At 40.7% G+C, this 14,923-nt stretch overlaps 1 protein-coding gene across 1 annotated transcript in view; it reads right to left on the reverse strand.

Moving 5' to 3' along the window:
- Nucleotides 1-14,923, reverse strand: part of LOC124284924 (muscarinic acetylcholine receptor M1-like) — a 232,592-nt gene that overhangs the window by 152,638 nt on the left and 65,031 nt on the right. The window lies entirely within an intron of this gene.

The raw sequence follows: 14,923 nt of genomic DNA on the forward strand, positions 1-14,923 counted from the left end.
GGTTACTATGCTATACGCCGCTTTGCTCCTGTAATATTAGGGCGGGTGACACAGTGAATATGCTTCACGGATTGACCTATAATATGTGGAGAACCAAACACAGGTTTTCAAAGTGACGCTTGACGTCTTATCTACACCACCTCCCCGTTAATAAAATGATTTTTTTCGCTTGTCAAAAATCAACCATATTTAAGTAGAGCATGCTATATCGATTGCGTGTTGATAAATATCTCGGACAAATGCGGCACCTTACCTTCGTTTCTTAATGCCTCTCTCTGTCATAAGGCAGCTTTAACTGCATGGCTTTTGTCAGTGTTACGATACCTGGCTCAAGACGAAACTGTTATTACAAATGAGTCCAGGATGCTTATTAATATAGAATGGAAACATAATTACCTGTACAAAAGATGTTAATACCTGAAACTCCTTCTGACCTTTTGTTATGTTAGAATACATGACCTGAAGTAGGGCTACAAATTAACACTCCAGCTCACTGGTTCGACATAACTCACACTTACCACAGCTCGCTTGCTGACACATAACAGTAACAACCATATTAGTCGTGTACATTAAACCCATATCATATTGTAAATGGAATCGTATTTCACTTTCTCGGAATAAGCAAAGGTCTACGTTGTAATTTAGGAAATCGCTTTCACTGGATTTTTTGCATTTGATACAAAAGAGATTATACTTCACTCCGCAGATTATGAGAAGACTGGTTGCCATGGGAACAAGTGAAATAAATACGTAAGAGACCATAATTAGTTTGGCGATGACCTGCTGGTGTCGGATATGCCTATTTGAAAGCCTATACCTAAGTAGGCTGGAGTATCATTACACCTACTGTTACATTCACCAGGTAGACGAGGGGCAGGAGTGAGGAACGTAAGTGGCTTGCTTACCTTCAGTCAACACACACAGAGGAGAATCAGTCACCAATAAACTAACAGTATTACCATTTGCTCTAATCCTGTCTCACACAGTCGTAGTTTAACTCGGGAAACCGACATATGAACCTCAACAAACTCTTTCTCCGTGTTATATTGAGTTCCTTTGTGTTCTCTGGCAGATCTGCTGTTTTACCATCAAGACACGACTCTTCTGGTTTTGGTGAGTAATCACTAGATGTATTCTCAGTGACGTAGCTTTAAACCTGTCGGAGTAATCATAAACATAATTCTGTTCATGTAATGTAGGCTGACAACAGGCGCACAGGGTAGCCACAGAGTCCGGTTCTAGCCACTTCGGTGTCTGGAAGATGAAATGATATATACGTACACAAGTTAAATACCTGTCGTTTTCGGTTGTAAATAGAACGTATGCAAATTGAAACTGAGCCACTTCTACATAAATGTATGGTATAGTGGAGTGTATGTGAATATCACTTATATATCAACACACAGGGAGCAACCAGTCTCATCCATCAGTGAGACGGACTTCATTGGGCGCGAAGCAGAACAGTGAAGAAACTTCACTGGAAAGGATAACGAAAACTAACGACAAGCGGGAAATATGACAAACATCGACAGACCCGCCACCCACTCAAGTTGTATATACCGTTGGCTGCCGGACCCCGGACCCCCGGACCCCGGACCATCTGTCCCGTCATGGGACGACGGTCTGTACACAAACTAAGCAATTAAGTCATCAGTGGACCAGAACTTCCAGTAACACAATGGCGCATTCACTGTTTTTGATAGAACACAGACCTATGTTGAGTTTGAATTCATTCTGCTGTTTATCCACCAAACCGTCACAATTTAAGGGCACTTAAAAGCTTAAAAATAATTGTTGCATTCCTCTCAATAATACTAACTATCAGCCCTCAGTGAAGCTACCGTATAATTTATTCCAAAAATAGATACGTATTTGGGTCACAATATTAAATTAAAAAGTTCGAATGAATTAATGCAACGTTGAATTAAATCGATTCCCCCGCCCTCCACCGGCCGAACATTATTTCAAGCGAACCCCATAGAGTTATGTCCCTTGGAGCGCTCTTAACCAATATCCAACTCACAACTTGTGATTGAAACCAATTCGGCAAACACCGACAACACCGTGCGCGACTGTTTTCGATGTATAGACCAATTGTTTACATTCCATATATAGCAAGTTTCTCTGTTTGGAAGCTGTTCGCCTCGAAGTTTCAATTATCGATTTCAGGCAAGTCGTAAGGGATAATAAGTCTTTTATTGCATCAAAACGAAGCTAAAGTGAGTGCATATGACCCAATATATATCATGTAGGCCAAATATTGTCGAAAATGTGGGACATTGTGCCTTTAATGAAAACAGAAAATGCATGTTGCTCTACGCCACAGACAGCATCATTGCCGAGAAGATTAAGATACTGAACTCCAATAGTTGCGTCCCAATGCTAAACCAAAACTTCGGCTGCGAATGTCAGCTGCCAGGTTTCACAAAGGTGATAAACACCTGACGTACTTCGGGTTTTCCTCCCACAGTAAACCAGCTCGTCGTACAAGAAATGAAATGGGCTTGTAAACGGCCTGAAACCTGACTGATTCATTCGGGGAAAACGTTTTAAGGAATGATGCTGTTAAACGTTAAGTGTTTTTTTTTAATTAGTGGTTCCAACAGCACTTGTACAGATCTATTACGGACATTTCGATAACACATCGTGTAGAAGTACGGGGTAAACACGTGTCTATTTGCTATCCCGATAATTTACATTCCAAATGTCTGGAAACTCTCTATAGACGTCGTACCTATGAACATAAGTATATCTTCGCTACACTGAGATAAACCAACAAAGATTCTATACCCATCCACGCGTTTGTTAACCGCATCATCTTTGTTTTATTCCCCTTATCAGCGACAACATCATTTGACCAGATTCACAGTCTTCTTTGGAAGGTTTTTACAGCAAGATATCTTCCAAACTCCTTTCAGATGAAAGAATATATATTTGAAACATAGAACGTCTGTTATCTACAAGAGTATTTCGAAGTGTTGTGCAAAGAAATATGGCCTAGTTTTTTTTCTGGAACATCAGCTTGGTTCATCACCACACTGGACGAACAAGTATTTTCGTTTCTCAAAGACCGCCCACGTGCATCTGTCTGTTGTGTACGTCTAGATGAACGTTCCACGGAGCTAGTTATTTGTCCAAGTATCTGAAGTATATATGGGTAGCTGAATACACCTGTATAGATCTGCAAATGTTGGTGTAAATGATGCACCATCATCGACTTAGTTCAAACTGAAAATGTTTCATGCAACAAGTGATGCATCATGATTGCCTTGGTCCAAACAGTAAATGTTTCATGAAATAAGTGATGCAAAATGATCGGAAACGCAGTTGTTGGTGTATATCGACTGAGACCATGGAATCAACAAGAGGGTATTTTACCATAAAACACAGACACGAATATGTTCCGCCGTAAATTTAACGTTGCACGTCAGCAAGGGACCACTATGGCGAAGGAATGCAGTAAACACTACAGCGCTGCCACAGAGTTGGGTTATTAGCTCGAGGGATAGGCCATGTAGCAATATTTTACACACAGAATGAGAATGCTTTCTTCAACGAGATATCGTATGTACTTATCAACATTCTCACTTTCAGGTATTCTTAGCATTCAAGGTCCATTATTTCAGTTACAAATCATCAAAACAGCTGTAACTATAGATTGGAATGATGAAACTCACTTTAGTTGTTGACCATGCGCTGACTAGAAGAGAAAGCATTACTTACATTGCATAACGTGAACATCGTGATGTTCTGGAATATCACAGTATACGTAGAAAAGGATCATGGATTTTGTTTAATGTTACTTTGAAAACAAGATCCAATGGTAGATTTTATGTGTATGTTGAGAGTCCAAGACCTGCTTCCTGACTATGTTGTAAGACGACTAGATGGAAGTGGAGTCGGACAATACTGGTGACAAGACACTATGGAAAGGGGGAGAGTGGAAAGGTCTGACGTCGCGAAATGGTAGCAGAATGATGCTATGACCCTAGACCTCACCAGGTCGTGTGTGGTTCTGTCTTGGGGTGAATCTGGGGTATGAATGTTTACAGAAAATAGCGGTGTATCAAACTCATGAGCTCCTTCTGGCTTATCTGCCACGTATGGTACCTTCAGATGGAGGTAAGTCGCAGTGATCCACAACGTCCATCTTCGCCAACAGGTGGGTAAATGCTGCACACTTCCATGTCCATAACCGATTGGTGACATCCTGCTATGGGTGAGGGACGCAACTCTGCATAGCAATTACTAAGCATTAGACCGCTCGACTTCCCATCCTTAAGCAATAACAAACTGATTGCATTCTGTCCTGGATATAATATCTCCATGTGAAAAAACGTATCGATTCATTTCAAATGATTAAAAACTGTTTCTAATTCAACAACAATGTGACATGTCCATCCCCAATGACAGATAGCATGAATAATAAGATATCTCTGGTATCTGTAGAGACGTTAGGGATGCTATTTGTGTTTTGCAAAAATATGTTGTTTTAAATACAGATACTGGAATTGCTGTAATCTATAGCATCCAAAATTCTGGAGAATTTGTACAAATGGTGCTAAAAGGTACAGAAATTGGCATTATATACGTACACTTCTTTCGTAGATGTACAAGTCTCACTTCACCTGAACCAATAGCCTAAGTGTTCCTTCGTTAATATTTGTTAGTCCTCCGACAGCTATCAAAGTTTCTCAAAATGTTAAAATCGAAAAATTCATTATATTCATTGTGACAAGTTTATTCTGTGTAGAGGTCTCAAGGCCAAGAGCACATGCATATACAACAGCAGTTGTGCATACATAATTAAGTAGGTAGGTTTCTGTTAAGGAAAATAGCAAGGTTTTTAACATGTTTCACATTTTGTGATGACAAGAGTTGGTATAACTTATTCTGGTAGGTATAAGCTGGTATAACATTGTAATTATTCCTTAAATTCCAAAATTTTGTCAGATCCTGTAACACAACTGGAAATTAAAAAGGCTATAAATTCTCTTAAATCGGGAAAAGCATCGGGACATGATGGGATTCCCCTTGCGATTTATAAGAAATCTTCGTTTATTATTCATATTCTAGAGGTTTTGTTCAATACCATTTCAGACTAAGGAATCCTGGAATTTTGGCGTGATCTGGAATTGGGTCAGACATAACACATACTGTACCGATCGATATGTCTTACCTATTGGGTAGGATAAGCTATAATACCTGCAAAGAAACGATGAAGTTGAAACTGTATATTCAAATAATGACAAAAAGGTTTATTGATGCCAGGCCATAAAATAATATTGGTTTGGGAAAAAACACTCAAACAGAAGCATCTTCATACATCATGAAGATTTCAACGACATGGAATGTCAACTGACGATCTTCTTCCAGCCATTACACCACAACGTGTTCAAATGGTTCTGATCCATGTATAACTTCGTGTTTTTCTTATTGAATGATAATTCAATAAAACTTATAAATCATTTATAAACCAACCGCTTGGCAAAACTCTTGAGAGTTTGCATCACTGATCAACGTCAGATTTGAACTTTTTTCGTCCAGGACTTGTTTGGTTTTCAAATTCAACTTTCTTTGGATGTGTCGGGACAGTGAGGACACAAAAGAAGTATGATAAACACTGAAAGCACATGTCTAGCCACCAACACAAGACCGTCTTATAACACATCTCGCTGCAATATCGGAAAAAAGGTCGGAGCACGTGGACAGAAGTAGGGTTTTATATAAATGGTTGCAATGGAAACGTTATAAGTCTTCCAACGGGAGAAGCGCGCTCAGCACCAGAAGGTATCCACGGGATGGTTCATCTTGAACTGCGTGCAACTTTAGGTTTAGGAGTCAAAAACCAAATTGAATCCACACACTTCGCAACAAGTGTAAGCAGGCCAAGCCCAGTGACGGACGATTGGCAGTCTTTCGGTCATTTCAACGGATGTGGTTGATACCCTGGGGTCGGACGATGTAAAAACACCCCACGTATCGATGCAGCTGAATAGAACTTACATTGTGACGACTGGCTGTAATGAAACATGTCCCGGTAGAGTTGACACCTGTCTTGTAACTCTGAAGTGACATGCGTACCACGTCTGAATGCTGTAACTGCAGCATGGAAACATCTTCCGTCAATGATGATCAGACAAACAATTTATTAACGATTCGGAACCATCCAGGTTAGACATCAGCATGTCCATTAATGTTTCAAAATGTCATTTAAAAATGTCATTGACACAGGGAACCATACTGAAACACGATGCAAAAGGCAACAAACCCAGAGATCCGATATACGCCTGCAAACGTGACTACTGTGTAAAACACACTGAATTGAGATACTTTCAGAAGTGCTCTGGAAGCTGATCCTTCATTTTTGCATTCTCTTGAGAAAAGTTACCTTTTCTTTTTTCAGTTTTCTCATTGAAACGTATTATTCCCCAGACGTTCTAAGTAATAGCCGAAACATGTAACAGACGGCAGTGTCTAAAACATGTTATATACGGGACAAAATAAGTTAGGGATATTGGTATTTTTATGATTGATATTTTATCAGTGTGACAATGAATAAATAGATCATTATTTTGGAAATAAAGTTCGCTCTACCCCAATGTGTTTCGTAATAAAGTATAGTTTTGCCCTGAACTATTATAATTAAAGCACGAGGACTGTAGTCCGAGTGTTTTGATGTTATAATAGTTCAGGGCAAAAGGTATACTTTATTACAAAACACATTGGGGTAGAGCGAACTTTACATCTTTTCTAAGATGCTAAATTTATTACTTTCTAAGGATAATTACGATTAATTTAAGGCAGAAAACAAACGACGGTGTCGGTGACCTAAATTAAGAATGCTCGCACAGGGCTAACTGGCGCGCTGTTCTATTGATATGTCTGCCCCCCTACGTTAAGACGAACGTTACCAGAAAAAAAACAAATGATAACAGTTTGATGACGGTTTACGTTCGGATTAAATATCTTCTCTGAATTATTGTAATTACCTCTGTCATTAACGTAAACCATATGGGGCAATATGAACGTCGCATTTCTACTACCAACGTAAGTTTAGATCAGTACATCCAGATGAAGCTGAGTAGTCAAGCGACATTCCACGATTGCATTGTGGGAATGTAAACATTGCGAACGTTACCGTGTCGCTGAAAACTTGTGAGTCGAATTGACACATTTTAACCGTCGTAAAACATAAACGTAATGGTTCCACCAGTGATGTTAGTTGCGTGAAGCAACTGCAAACCAAGAAACGGGATGCAACGGAGTAGTTTACTGTAGGAGGCCGTACGAGGCGATGACAACTGACATGCATCGTGACGTCGCTTACATTGTGACGTAATGTAAAATGGTTCGATTACGAGGGGGCAGACTAGAATGGCACAGTGACGAGATAACGTCATTCAATTGTTACGTCATCAAAAAACTATACCTTTATTGTCTGATAATGTTTGTTTTTTTCGATTGTTCTAACCGCTAGGCATCTTAGAATCATAATTTCAAAATTTGCATATATCCCTAACTATTTTTGGCCAGTATATTAGCGGACACTCAAAATATGTTTTAAAGCCAGTAGTTCAATATTTCGCCTTGTGCAGCATTATATTAGACTTTATAAGATTGTAGTCAACATTGTATGACTTTCAGTAATTGGTCGTCTGTCTGTATCTACTTGTATACATCTTTTACTTATATATACATATCGTTTGCATCTGCCTCCTATTTTGATTAAGCAGAGGGCGTATTTCTCTGGCAGTAATATACGTTGAAACAAGTGTAACCCAAAACAGTAAAGCCACACCTTTACATGTCGGAAATGATGAAGCAATTATTTGATTGGTTAAATAAATTGTATTTTGTTGGTTCTGTTACAATTTGAAAAAGACTTCTTATGAACAAAAACACCATATTGTAACGAGAAAGGAACAAATCGTGAATGATGAGGTCAGTCGCTCAATTATAAGTGTCACGGGCGGTTGACACTCAAGTCTAGATGGTGCAAGGGAAAGAATGTGAAACAGTGTCATTTGTCTGCAGGAGTCACAAAACCCGCCTACAATGACCTTTGATTATTGGATCCGGCTCCAGTTATGTTTGGGGCGGTGGGGTAGCCTTGTGGTTAAAGTGCTGGCTCGTCACGCCGAAGAGCCGGGTTTGATTCCCCACGTGCGTACAATGTGAGAAGTCCATTCTTGCGTCCCCGCGATATTGCTGGAATATTGCTATAAGCCGCGTAAACCTAAACTCACTCACTCACTCCAGTTATTTCAGCACGAATCCCGTGCTCCTGGGTTTTCATCAAAGAGGTAAACTTCCAAAACCTGCACCCCTTCTGTCTTTCATCCTCCATGTAATCTGGAACACTGTCCGAGACCGACGCACTCATACTGCTGCACAGGTGCTTCTCACTTTAAAACAGCTGAAAGAGAACTGTTCGCTATGCAAATGATAAGACTTAAAATTAGAATATATGAATTTCCAAATCTACTTCTTGGAATTAGTATGACTTTAAAACGCTTCGTAAATGGTATATTCCGTATCACATACATTCTATACCCCAGTCACTGAAGACGATGTAAGCATCTCTCCATCTATTTTCTCAAAATAGGAAAAATATATGTTGTATGAATAATAGTATTTAAAGTAAGTAAATGTGATCATATCTTTTCATTTGCATTCATAAGGAACTCTTTGAAATCAACAAACCAGCTGGATATATCCGAGTATTGCTGATTACTATTGATATCATTAGCTGCTGCTGAAACTTGCAGCAGTTGAAGCTACTGAGTGTGCAATCATTTTCAGCTATGATGTGCATACACTATCACTGCCACTTGCAAAAACTTATAAAGCATATTTGCCTTCTGTAATGATGAAAATTGAGTAATTTCATTTGAACATTAGCCCTGGCTTGATGGTTGTTTGTCAGTGTGGCATACAGACACGTCTTCTAATGTATAAACCATCAGGAGCAATTGAATAGATCAGTCCCAGCTTCGTCAGCATTGATGTTTCTGATAAGTATATCCTACGGTACATTGTCTTGCATAAGCATCTAAGTACACGCTGGTCTTCGCGTTACCTTTTCCATCTCCTGGCATTCAATGGTAGCTGTGCATCTATCTATACTGTCTGGGGTTGGTGGACCTGTTCTCACATTAAGAAATCATTAGAAGCTTTAACAAGACATCAGAGCCGTGTTACATTACAGAATATATCAGAATATTGTCCACAAGTACATATGATGTAGGGTTCATTTAGACTCTTCGATTGTATCGATTAGTTCTGAATACATATCCATATGTATATACTGGCCTGCATATATCAAGGTGATCTGATCTTGGGATATTTGGGGTGGTGGTGTACGTATTGAAACCAATTACTTGTTTCCGAAAACGTGGACAAGTTTCATTTTGTGTGCTTATCTCTCAGATATGGGACATCCAATTCTGAAACTGAACTCGCTACAACCGCACAATCACGACCTTCCTTGCGTTATTTCAAGCATCGTCCCCAATACATTTCCATGCGTCACCTCTTCCTCTCTTATTCCCCAATACACTTTTGTAGGTCAATCCTTCCTTCCCCCATACTCTTCCAGGCGACGCTTCTTCCTTCCTTCCCAATACACTTCCATGAGTCAATCCTTCCTTCCTACAATACATTTCCATATGTAATCCTTCCACCATCTCCCCGATACACTTCCATGAGTTAATCCGTCTTTCTTACAATACATGTACATTTCCATATGTCAACCTTCCTCCATCTTCTCCAATAGACTTCCAGGCCTCACTTCTTCCTTCCTTCCCCAATACTCTTCTATGTGGCAGTCCTTCCTTCCTACAATACATTTCCATATGTTAATCCTTCCACCATCTTCCCCGATACACTTCCATGAGTTAATCCGTCTTTCTTACAATACATGTACATTTCCATATGTCATCCTTCCTCCATCTTCTCCAATAGACTTCCAGGCCTCACTTCTTCCTTGCTTCCCCAATACTCTTCTGTGTGTGTGTGTGTGAAGCCCATTTCTGGTGTCCCCCGCCGTGATGTTGCTGGAATATTGCTAAAAGCGGCGTAAAACCAAACTCAGTCAGTCAGTCAGTCTGTGTGTCAATCCTCCCTTCCTACAATTCATTTCCATATGTCAATCCTTCCTCCATCTTCCCCAATACACTTTCCAGGTGTCACTTCTTCCTTCCTTCCCCAATACACTTCCATGCGTCAGTTCCTCCATCTTCCCCCATTACGTTTTCAGGCGTCACCAGCATCTGCAGCTGTTACTACACGGGCATGTGTCGTTCTCGTCTTTGCACACAAAAAGCCTGATTGGCGCTCAGGTGTATTTGTAGAAATAATCCCGACATAGACGGAATCTGCAGACAACCCACACACTTCTTGAAGAAACACAAACACATCATCTCCCGATCTTCATCAATTCAACTGAAAGACACGCCATTACACGCCAGTTATGCAGCAACTAAGCGGTACGTTTATTGGCCTCTTGCTGCATTTACGACATGAACAAGAGGTTTTCTGGAACAACAATGCCAGTCAAACACCGGATCAAATACGAACATTTCTTTTGCTGTAAAGGTAATCGTTGTCAGATGAACATGGTATTACAGTTTTTGTTTGCACGTGCATCGGGATGTTGTCTGTCGTGGAAGTGTTTAACATGTTAACAGCCGCTCAGTGGAAGGCAATACTCGACCGTTTGATTCTTATGCACCAAGCCAATATGATCAAACCCATCAATCAGAAAGAATACCTTGCGTGTACCGGTGAGTGGGGTGAGAGGCATAGAGGTAGTTTCATATTTCATAGTATGACCATCCGCCAATGTATTTCCACACGTATAGAAAACAATACAACTGGTCGACCACACTCCACATGCGCTACACCAACAGTAAATCGTACAACCCAGTCCCGTGAGGTTGAAGGGGCATGTTAATTGGAGTCGTCAGCAAGTTATTGTTTGAGTTTGTGCTTTAGAAGTTGTGATCTGTGGGATCATATTCATCGAAAGCATATCAATCTCTCTGTGTCAGAATCTATCTTCATCCCGGTACATAAATCGTTCCGACTGTTGGGGAACTTTTATGGTAGCATTATCCGAGGATGCAGGGCCAAACAGGCCTCAGTAGAGTGACAATTGAGCAATCACTCATTCCGGAAATTCCAGTTTTGCTTGCGACGTTAACAATCTTAATATGATTGGCAAACTGATACAGGCAATCGGCTGGAAGACATCCTTGCTGAGATAATTAAACGTGCCTAAAACCTTTTTTGCAAAGTGTATCTCTTTGAATTCTAAAAATACCTTGCCCATAACTTTATCTTTTTCCCATTTTATGACGGCATATATGATTTTCAACACAGTAAAGTGCCCTTTCATGTGTGAAGTGAGCGAGCTACAATCGGAATTTGCCCGGCATGTATATCTCCGAATCTCTGGACGTAATAGTCCGGCCCGCTTCAACTTATAACGAACAGAACCAAATGACCATAAATATTTCAATTTGTCTGATAATATTATCCATTTGGTAAGAATTACAACCAAGGCAGAAACTTTTCTACTTTACTGTCGGACTGGTGGGCAGTTTTATTGGCTTTTAATCTAATTGAGACCGGTGAATTTCGAGTTATGATTGTGACTCTAACGGCTTGTCGTACACAAGCGTAGACATCGATTGCCGATATCGGGCTGTGTTGGTCTGTCTTGAGGAGAGGATTCGAAAAGCAATAATTGTTTACAACTTACAACTACAGAACAATACTTGTAATGATTCAGTCTGATTTTTTAACCTTACTTTACATGTTTCAGTCTAGACGTGTTATGGTTCAATATTCTCAGCACGCATACTTGTGTAGATTCTACAGTTGTCAAAACAAACAATTAAAGAACGTCATATTCGAGGGAGATACCAAAAGTTGAAAGTCAAGATGTATAGTAACATTGTAAGAGGGACAAGTGCTAAGTTCAAAAGAGGTTAATATTGAACTGGTATATTGTGAGACAGCCCCAACCATGTACAACGGAAGTTGCACTTTATGTGAGTAGGATGGGCATCTGCACAATGGCGGTTGCGAAGACAGTTGTGACTTAAAGTCTCCCTGTCTTAGACAATCTAAATGTTTTACAAGAGAACTACAGAATGGACAACTAATGGACGTAGACATCAGTTCAAAGCAAAGTTTTCTTTCCTGTATTTTTTAAAATGCGTCTGTCATGAAAGTGCTTTCAGATGGCTATATGTTCAAAGGCATCTTACTGCGGGCCTGACTGACAAAAAATAACGGGACACATCACAATGAAGTATTGTCTTGTGATGTTTTGGGTGTACTTTTTCATTCTTAGTAGATATTGATGAATTGATTATTATTACTTTGTGAACACAATGGCCTCACGACCTGTTAAAAACTAGCGCTGTTAGATTAGCCATACAAGACGGTTTCGTTGCGAACATTGCAGATGAATTTTACCCGTATCCTGGTAACAAGGACAGTTAAATGAAACGTATGGTCTAGAGCATGCAAGGACAATCGAACTGCTTCCTAATCTGTCACAAAGGCATCCCGTCTAGATCTGACCCGTTTCCACTGATATGTCATGTATCTATTTATAGCCACAATTCCCCTTGTCAACCTTCTGTCAAAAGCACATGTCGTCTGCGACCGACTACCTACTTCAGACACGCCAAGCTGCACGTGACCCCCTGCAATCATTGTTTAACTGCTTTGTGACGTCACTACTATGACCCTTGTGAAGCGCGGTGCTCCCTGTTCCAGGGCCTGGCGATCCCACAATGCACTATCATTACTCTAAGGGTCGCACCGACTCACTCCAAAGCCACGATTGCTTCTTCATTGCGACGTAAGTGCCAGTTGCAGTGCGGCAAGTGGATCAAATGCGACCACTCAGGTACAAGTAGACTTTAATGAAAAACACGTACTTCCTCAAGTGAGCACTAGAGCGACATATTTTGTGAGGGTATTGAAATTATCTGCCTGTTGTCGTGTCAGCAGGAGCTATATGTCTACAGACCAATATTAAGCAAATACCTCACATTGGCCACAACTTACATATTTGCCTAGACGCACTGGCGTATCCTAACAAACCAGACCTAGACCAGTGCAATCATATTCCATTCTGAACTGTTCACGTTGTCCCCATTTTGTGCCCAATCTGGCTCCAGTGTAACACGATGTTTCTAAAATTGCTGTTATCTGAATCAACCATGTACTGACTGTATGGGGATTGGCTATGGTCTTGAAAGCAAAATGACATCTATGTAAATATAATCCGTTATAACTGAGGAGAATATAAACTGTCGAAGCCGCACATTTATCTCACGACTGTAACACGTGACTGGAACTGGAGTAACCATATATCAATGTTTTGATGTTTAAATGTTAACCTGTGCGTCATTACTGTACACGGTTGTACGGACCATACCTCCATCAGACCAGCACACAGATTCAGGAACTTGCCCAGTAGTATCCTAGAATGAAACACCTAGGAGTTAGGTGTAGTGTTGCTGGCAGTTTAACGATGGTCGATACGTCACCTGACTCCGACAGGTATTTGTACACAGTTAATATGGTGGAGTGAGCCCCAGCTGGAGCCAGGCATTCATTTCGTTAGTGATGCTGACTACAAAGCAAGATGCCACTAAACAGAATCACGAAGAAGATACAAGCAATGGAAAAAGACAATTCAATACTATTTAGCTGTTCAATCAGTATAAAAGAGTACAACAGTTTTTTTGTGTTGATGTATGTGTACTTCATGTCACTCTTTCGGAAATCTAAACATACAAGAGCTAGGTACCATGGCTATTTACAATACTTGTTGGTCAAGGAAGAAAATTTATGTAGACGGCAGCTTCATCCTTTATCAAGAACCTCCCACTTATCCTGTTACAGGGACCCAGTGTACTGAGGAGGAGGAGGGAGAGGGGGAGGGGGGTTGATCTCACGCTGTAGTCCTCTTACCTTGATGGCGCCATTCGTCACCAGCTCTGCGTCATCACCAGCCTCGACACACAGTGCCAATTACCAGAGGACGTTGACAAGTGTGATTCCGACCATAAAGATAGCCGACGAGGGTGCTCCGATCCTCCCCCTCTCTGTCCCGTCCCAGCAGTAAATGCTGATAAATGACCGTTGGTGCGATGGTCAAACACCAGGCAGCAGATAGCTGAGGCGGACACATTACAGCCTCCCTGCTCGACGCAGGATCAAAGCTTGATGTACAAGCAAAACTGACACGAATTGTGATAGCTTACTTTCTTCTGAGTTCAATGTGGTTATATTGTGATGCAAGGGGATGAAGCTTAAGGCTAATACCCAGACTGTTTCTTGGAACAATAACGTTGTTGGCGATGTCGCTGCATGGTGACGAGGACGATGACGTTGAGCCATCATATACAGATTTATATTGGCTGTAATTGCTGCTACTTTGTCTGGAAAGTTTCCCAAGCAGAAACCTTTGCCCTGAAGATTTTTAGCCAACAAACGAAGCGAATCGTGACTAACATACACCATGGCCAGAAGCCTTTGACAACCGCTGTATCTGTTCAGTAATCTTCTTGTCTTGTCATTTCCATGTGACGGTGTGTCTGAGATGCTGGTGATGATTCTGTAGTCGGTGTTATGAATGCAAGGTAACCTAATCATTACCGTCTACAAAGCCACCGTAACATGTCCCATGAGGTGCACCAGTAGCATATCCCTACCCCCAGTATTCCAAACGTTCGACACCATCTGCTTAGTGCAGCGTGAAACAAAAGGACCGTTTCAAAGTTCAGTAGAACAAGGCAGAACTGCAACATTTTTGTCACAGAAGCGATAGTACATTACTGAGGCTTTGAATAGGGTTACCTTGACCGAACAACTTCTGGACAGGAGTGATACG

The sequence above is a fragment of the Haliotis rubra genome, unplaced genomic scaffold, assembly GCF_003918875.1.
Source record: "Haliotis rubra isolate DU_JTF1 unplaced genomic scaffold, ASM391887v1 Scf348, whole genome shotgun sequence".
Lineage (NCBI taxonomy): Eukaryota > Metazoa > Mollusca > Gastropoda > Lepetellida > Haliotidae > Haliotis > Haliotis rubra.